The 8,328-nt window shown below is 50.0% G+C and overlaps 1 long non-coding RNA gene across 1 annotated transcript; it reads right to left on the reverse strand.

Moving 5' to 3' along the window:
- Positions 1 to 68: 68 nt before the first annotated feature.
- Positions 69 to 2,173, reverse strand: LOC150062791 (uncharacterized). The gene is made up of 3 exons (XR_016535492.1): positions 1,822 to 2,173; positions 687 to 754; positions 69 to 194 (listed from the first exon to the last, which is right to left on the reverse strand). It is a non-coding gene; the product is annotated as an uncharacterized LOC150062791 (long non-coding RNA).
- Between the last annotated feature and the right edge of the window lie 6,155 nt (positions 2,174 to 8,328).

Consider the following 8,328-nt stretch of genomic DNA (forward strand, 5'->3'; position numbering starts at 1 on the left):
CCTCCAGCATGTTCCTGAGTTAGAGGGTGGCCTCAGGTTCTTCTGTTGAGTCTCTCTAGAGCAGGAAACGCTGCCTTCCATTTCTTGTGAAAATGCCCACAGTTTGGCTCCAAGTCAGGCTAAATGCCTAGACTATAGGTATGTGTGAACACTGCCAGTGAGTCATTTACCATCATCAGAGCCTTCAGCACTGACTGTGGCCTCCCGAACAAGGGTGAAGGTAGCAGCTAAGGAATCTAGAGACAGAAGGAAGAGAGGCCCCCCTCCCCTGCGAGGATCCCCTATAGTAGAGATGCTTGTCTACTCCCCATTTCCTAGAAAAGCAAAGACCTCCCATTGCCACATTTCTTCACACCAACAAACTCCAAGCTCAGGATCCAGTCCCTCTCTAGCACCTCTCCCCATGCTCAATGGCACACACACACACACACACACACACACACACACACACCACAAGAAAACCTCACAGATGAGTTAAGATACACTCATTCCCCTCCAGTAGCCCAATAATGTGTCTACTTTCCACTTCCGCCGCCATGAACATGGGACAGAAATCACTGGCTCTCCGTGCCCTCAGTCCTCACTCCATCAGTGCACAGAATGAGCCCTGAAAATGGTCCCACAAATCCTGCACTCCAGGCTGCCATACTTTCCCACTCTCCAGACTACCAGAGAGCTGAGGATACAGGAGACTGAATAATCACCCCGTTGCTTTCTGCTTCCTGCCTCTCACGAATCTTCTTAGCACACAGACCTTGCAGCAAGAAGAGCTGAACTGAGTATCTCGCTCCGATGCATGTATGCGAGGACCCATAGGATGAACATGGATGTGAGCCACTGAATCTCAATATTTTCTTTTTTGCCGGTCCTGGGGCGTGAACTCAGGGCTGAGCACAATGTCTTTGTACTTGAGCCACAGGACCACTAACAGCTATCTCTATGTATGTGGATAGCCCGTAGGGAGGCAAAGTGGCACAACTGGTAGAGCATCTGGTGCCTGCCCTGCTCTTCGGAGATGCCTCCTTCGTCCCAGTCTTCCTGGGAACCTACCGCACCTTCACTACCACACAGCACATACTGACCCTGCTGTTCAACAGGTAAGCAGCTCCTGGGAACCTAGGCTAGACCGAATGGCTAGGCTCTGGCCCAAGTTGGTGCCCCAACATGAATCTGCTTGAAGCCTGGGAAGTAGCATGCTAGGGACAACACCCACACTGCCTGAGGCTGGAGCAGAGGCCTGAGCTGTGAAAATGCCTGTCCTGGCCCATGCCTCCAACAGCTGGGTGGGCAGAATTGTGGGTGGTGCATGGAGAAGCTCCCCTCTCCTCAACACCCCCTGCTCTCCATGGTGCCCTCACTGTCTGAGACCATAAGCAAAGCCTTTTCCAAATTCTGAAGGTGAGTGACCTTCTCTCTGGGGTCCTGAACTAACTGAACCTCACTAGGAAGCACTAGAGGGACACAGAGAACCCATGCCCACTCAGATATGTAGGAGGCAGGTAGAGGCCTCTTCACCTTATGTCGCGAGGTATGTCAGGCTCCACTCAGTGTAAAGAATGGGGTGATTCTTGTCATCCCAAGCTCCATCCTGTGCTCAGAAGCCACCAAGAACTGCACACGTCACACTCAGGGACAGTGCAGGTGACTTCCTCATGTTATTCCCTAGGTACAGCTCATTTCAAGAACTTGAGGGGGACAAGGCAGGAGCAAAAGGACCACTACAGCAGTGAGTGTGTTGGGGAAGAGGAGGGAATCTGTTTTCAGAGCGGGCATTAGGGAGCTGCTTTGCGGGAGGCCTGGGAAAAGTGAAATGGTACCCACCTGGCTTGAGAGTTCTGAAGGAGAGCTTGAGACCTGCCAGGAGACTGTGTCCACATGGGGAGCTGGGGTGAGTTCCTCTATTCCTGAGGAGGGTGAGAGAAGCTCTGGGACCATGCCAGCCCAGTCACCTTTGCCTACCCTGGGAAAATCAGGACTAGGGAGACTAGGACGGCCACACCTCCCCATCATGGACATTCAGTGGGTTTCCTGAGGACTCCGCGAGGGCTCAAGGATCAGGCCTTGCCCTGTGGGTTGAAATCAGGGAAAGACGCTTCACAAAGGGCTTAAGGACATGGAGGTGAGGACAGGTTACCTCAATGAGCACACGCAGGTCTCGAGAGGGACCAAGGGACAGGATGACCATCCCAGAGGAGATAGAGTGGATAGTCTGGGGAGGCTTCCAGGGACAAATGAAGGTAGGTGTGGGGCATGTGGAAAGAGGAGGGTGGTGCTCACAATTGTGTTCTAAGTCTAGTCTCATCCCTCCTGAACATATTGCCTGTAGCCCAGCCAGGTGACCTGGCTTGCCAGGGACTTGGACATGAGCAGTCTCATGACCACTCTATACACGAGCTTGAGGGCATCTGAGTGGAGGGGAGGCCCAGCCTGTGACTCTGCTGCTTCTCCCTCTGCTTCCAGAGCTTTCGCCTTCATCCTCGATTCGTGGATGAGGGAGTACCCTGAAGATTTCCTAGAAGCGCCGGACTCGTCCTGCCTGCAACAACTTGTGGCATACCTCCACCTGAATATGCCCGGCTCCATTGAGGAGCACCAGGCCTGCCTTCTGCTCACCCATCTGGAACTCAGGAATCCCAAACAGCCAGAGCTTGAAGGTGAGTAGCAGGGGATGGGAAGGAGACAATAGCTGGGAGATTCTGAGCTGTTTCCAATTGAAGGAAGCCAAAGGCAAAGGGAGCCAGAAGTCCAGAGGACTTGGAGGGCTGTCTGGAACACTTCCTGTGGTGGAGTCAAAGCACTGGGGCTTCTCAGGCAGGCAGGGGTCTCCTGACATTAGGGCAGACTTAGGGGAAGACAGTCCTGTAGGGATCTTGTCCTAAAATGTTCACTGCAGCTGCAATCCTTGGTGATTCTGCAGTATTGCATGCCACGCATGAAGCCCTGGAGGCAACAACCACCCATGAAGGAATAAGAGCATCTTGGGCAGAGCTGGATCTAAGGGCTGCCTCAGAGTCCCCTTCAGCTCCCAGCTCTGCTGGTGAGCTCCACAGGGAGACTCTGAGAGATGCCTATTCCTACTTGCCTTTACCAGCTGGCATAGAAGACATAAAGCCTTGTGCAGGTAAGCTCATGACTCCCAGCCTTCCACCTGCCCCAAGTACAAGTGTGGAGGGAGTAGTCCCAGACTGAGCTGCTCCCTCTGATTTAGGAGCACTGGCAGCCATCTCTGAGCCTGGAGGACCTAATCCACTGGAACCAAGTACTCTAGAGCCAGGAAATGATGAGGAAGTTCCAGTGTCCACTCCAGAAAGCCAGCTGCCTCAAGGCAAGGCTGAAGCAAATCCCCCATCAGCCCCAACACCAGCGGCTGAAGCAGAGGCTCCCATGAGCACTGTGGCAGAGACCTGTGTGCTAGAGGTAGCGGCTGCAGAAGGAAGATTTGCATCAGATGTGGGTCCTTTGCTGGAGGAAGAGGCAGCATGCCTCCTTGCTGGAGAGGTGGCCTGTCTCCCCCCAGCAGTGGAAGAGCCTGAGCCATCTGCACAGGAACATGTGCCCCCCATTGAGGAGGAAGCACCTGGGCTATGGGTACCCCTGGACACTGATGGTAAAGGTCTCGGGGACATTGTTTATCCTCTAGCTGGCAAAGATGAAGACCGTGTCCTGTCAATTTCTGAGGACACCGGGTCTCCACTGCTCAGTGCTGCGGAGCTAGAGCCAGCTGAACCCCTGGCTACAGAGGCAGACATGGCAGCTGAGACAGACCCAGCTCCCTGGGAGTCCCTGGCAATGGGGGATTTTTAGGTTTCCTCCAGGGCACCATCCAGGATTTCTTTCTTCAAGTTAAATAAGGACATGAGCACAGCACATTTGCTGGAGTGGCTGCCTGACCGGAAGGCCGAACAGTTCTCACTCATGGCTGTGGTAAGTAGCTTGGCAGCCCTGGGCATGCAGTCTTTCCCCCTCCCTCTACTCCCACACCCACCATTTCCCTATGCAGAGGACATTTCTACTGCACTTCCCAGCTTTGTGGGTGCAAAACCCAGGACTCTTCTGATTTTTCACCACCCAATACCATAGGCCTATTCCGAGGGCACAGTCCCTCATTTCGGAACCATCCTCACCCACTTGGCATCACTACATCAGGATAAGGATAAGGACTCCAAGAATGTGAGTGAGCCAGGGGACCAGGCATGGGGAATCAGATAGGAGAAGAAGAGCCTCTGGATGCCCCTGGAGCTCCAGCAAGAGGCCAAGTTCTCCCCAGCTTCAGGCATCCAAGCAGCACAGCATTGGTACCTTCTGATGCCCCTGGCAAACTGCCAGCCTTCAGTGCTGCTGATGACTTGGGGCCATTCCTCCGTGGGTAGTGGGGCAGGGTGGGAGTGTGACAGCAGGTCCTCAAGGTGACCTAGCATGAGGGAAAAGCCTGTGCTTGGCCCTAGAAGCCTCAGTCTCTGCAGGGCACAGGGAGAGTTGAGAGGAACAGTCAGATCCCTGTCCTCAGGCCTCCTGTCCCTGCCCTAGACTGAGCACAACCCTAGTACAGGTATAGACCCATCCTGCCCTCTGCTGTCTCAACTTGGTGGGTGCAAGAGATTCATCTAGACAGTGGTGTGACCCCAGGGAAGAACCCACGTAAGTTGCCTGGTGCCCCCTCCACTGTGAAGACCAGTGAGCATCCTGTTCTCTTTTGACCTGGAATTCAAGGTCATGGCAGTGCTCAGGGAACTGCAGGACACGAATCAGGACCTCTATTTAGCTCCTGAGGGGAACTTTGTCCCTGGTTTACAAATATGAAACAGCTGAGCCCATCTGAAATGTGAGCTGGGGCACGCATTGTGGGCAGCACACATGGGCAACCCCAGAACCACTTCCTGACAGCTCCAGTCTGAGTCCATGGACCATCTAAAGGTGGGGCCTATTGGCCCCAAAGTTCCCAGGGGTCCTGGGATGCCACCAGGGTTGGCCCTGCTGTGGTCACAACTCTTTCCTGTCTTAGCTCCAAGCTGTCCAAGGAGCTAGAGCCTCCCACCCGGCCAGTTTCTTGTCCAGGAAGAGTAAGAACAGCATTGTCCTGAGAAAGCCCTCAAAAGAGGACTCACAGGGCATGGTACTCACAGGCATTCAGTGGTGGGATAGTGATCCCAGAAGCTGGGGCTGCATCCCGCCCTCTTCCACACAGCCACCTTCTGACTGGGCTATATGGCCTCACCTCTGCCCACATCCCTTTCTTCCTTGGTTCCCATGGTGGTTCCCAGAGGAAGGTGGTTCCCAGGGGATGGGCAGATGGGCTACCTGGAACTGAGCAGAATCATGAAAGCTGCCTCAGGCTCAGGGCACATTGGGGTCTGGAGCCAGCATGGGTGCACCCATGGGAGGCCTTGGGATTAAGGCAGGCCCTCCATTTAGTCACCAGGCTTCAATCAAAGAGTCTAGCAGTCATGGCCGCTCCCAATTGGAGACCAATGAAGAAGTCAACATCGGAAATGTCAGCCACGAAACCTCTGGACATGTGGGCTTCTCACCCAGGCCTTACACACTTTATCACGGATACCATTCTACACAAAACATCAGCAACTCTAAGATGGACTCCTAATATGAGGGGATCTTGGGGTTCTTGAGCCCCCAGCCCTCCAGGAGAGATGGGCGTGAAGTAATATATTAGGTTATACTGGCTTAATCTGAAGTGCCTGCTCAAACGTTTGTGTGGAGTACAACCAAGAAAGGACCATTATTTGATGCATTCTGGGAAAAATTGCAAGGTTTCCCTTTTGGGGATTGAGTGTTGTGAGTGGGTGGTTTACTCCAGTTAAATCGTCGATTGGAAAAACTGCGAGTCCATGAAAGCCATTTCTCTAGGAGCACAAGTTCGGTGTGGGTATTTGTCTTTGCCCGAGTTCGTGGCAGACACTGGCACATACCCTATTCCAAGCTGAAACCTTTTCAGGCTTTAAGGTCATTTATTGTGGAATGAGAAAGAGCAGTTCCCTCCACTCCATGTCAGCCATACTGACCTTGCACAAATCCTGTGTTCAAGGTGATGCCCTGAGCCTGTGACTCCCCAATCTTGGGCATGAGTTCCAGGTGTCATTGTTGACCGTTTCAAATCCCTTGAAGTCTCACTGGTGTAAATCACATTTTCTCTGGCCATAGGGTATGTGGGAAACGCCTGAGTTCCTTCTGTGCTGGCAGGGAAGCCACCCTCAGGTGCTGGGAGGGCTGGATATCACCATGCACATCTGCAGGAAAAGGAAGGCCACACCAGAACCAGCGCAGTGCTCCAGCGAGGGGAACACTGCTGAGCTGCATGAAGTGGTAAACTAAGTCAATCCAAAATCACACTTCTTCCAGCTAGGTACATTCCTTAACCCTAAGCACACTGATGAACAAAACATAAGGTAACATGCACATGAGCAGACACAGAGCAGAGAAAGAACATCAGTCACATGTCAGTCACAGATTCGTCAGCGACCATCCTCTTCCATTATTTCATTCAGTGAAATAATTCTTCAGTCTTACCAATAATTGTAGACTGTTGAAATGCAAGTGTAGAATTTAAGATGGTCAAAACTTAAAGCGTCATATCCATGGCATGATAAGAACTGACTACACAGTTCTAAAAGAAATTGGAGCTTAGCAATGTAGATAAATCATTTCTTGAAATGGAAAAGTATATCAAATGGAGAAGTAGCACATGTAACCCAACTTCTTATGGAATTTTTGCACAAATGAATTATCTAACCGTGTCAGTGCTAGATGTGATGGGATTGTAAACAAAGCTGAAGATAAAATATGTTTTCAAGAAAATTTCCCCTGCTGTGAGGAGCATTCAGATAGCTTCTCCTTGCCTTGCCATGTTGTCTCCAAAGAAGAGGGAGAAATAAGTGTCTTCTTTGCAAGTGGAAATATCGATCACCAGTCTACCATGGATTTCAGACTTTATTGGACTATAAGCAACAAATACATCGCACAGCTTAAAATACTTTGCTAATGTTTCCTTTGTAAATAGAGAAAATGTCTTTGAGATCACCAGTGTTCTTGTCCTTCTCTGTTTGTATCCACTGTCTATGGAATGTAAATTTGACATTGCTTATTTTAATCTTCTACACCTTTCCTGGAATTACTACAGTATATTTAACTGTCCAGTTCTTAAATACTTAGCTATGAGATTGAATCACTGTGTGTGTGTGTGTGTGTGTGTACACCCTGTAGCTTGAACATAGTGTCTAGGCATTGGCCCTGAACTTTATGCTCAAGACTATTACTATAACTCTTGATTATGGTTTCCCTATTTGTAATAATTAGTACAAACCTTGGATTTTCCTAGTAGCAGATTACAATAGCTCCAAACCAAGATACATAAGGCCACATAGGATGAGGCTAAATGACCTCCAGGATATGGAAACAACAGCTATATATTGTGTGAGTGTTGTTCTTAATGCACTATTATTTGTCATCTCTTTTTTTTTGTCCTGTGGTTATTCTCATATTGTTACAGTATCTTAGTTGTTAACTTATATATTTTATATATGTTTATTTGTGTATTTGAAATAGGAAAGGAGACAAGGGAAAAACAAGATTAGGGGAGGGGTTGGGGAAAGGAAATGGGGACAAAAACATGAGAAGCTGTATCAATGTGTGTGAAGTAATGCACCTTCTATCTGGCTAATAAAACTGCAACCCCTCTATTTCAATAAAAAAGGGGGGGCAGGATGTTGGCCTAGTGGTAGAGTACTTGCCTAGCATGCATGAAGGCCCGGGTTCAATTCCTTGGTACCACATACTTAGAAAAAGCCGGAAGTGGCGCTGAGGCTCAAGTGGTAGAGCTCTAGCCTTGAGAAAAATCCAAGGACAGTGCTCAGGCTTAAGCCCAGGACTGGCAAAAAATAAAAAATAAAAAATAAAAAAACCCTTAAGGCAGCTCCAAGTATGGATTTGGGTGGTAATGTAGATAAGAGTCTCTTGGAGCTTCCTACCCAGACTGACTTTGGATCCATCTCCTCAGATCTCATTGCTAGTATACAAGCTAACAGTGGCTTGCATGGTGTCAGTTTTGATGATTGCTGGTGATGGCACACCAGTAATTTACTCATAGTTTCTCTAGGGCAAATCTATCCTTTCCCCTCCCCTTTCTCCCACTTCAGGTTGAACCCTGACCTTCTTAGCCTACAGTCATCCATGGAGCTACACTCTAGGGGCCTGCCAACCACAGCACATTTCTTGGGTTTGGGCCATGCAAACAGTTTTTATCCTTACACACTGTTTTGTCTTTACACACTCTCCTGCTTTGCCTAGTCCCTCAGAGATGCAAGCTCACACCTGGCA

The sequence above is a fragment of the Megascapheus bottae genome, chromosome 5 (assembly GCF_031878675.1).
Source record: "Megascapheus bottae isolate mThoBot1 chromosome 5, mThoBot2.hap1, whole genome shotgun sequence".
Classification (NCBI taxonomy): Eukaryota; Metazoa; Chordata; class Mammalia; order Rodentia; family Geomyidae; genus Megascapheus; species Megascapheus bottae.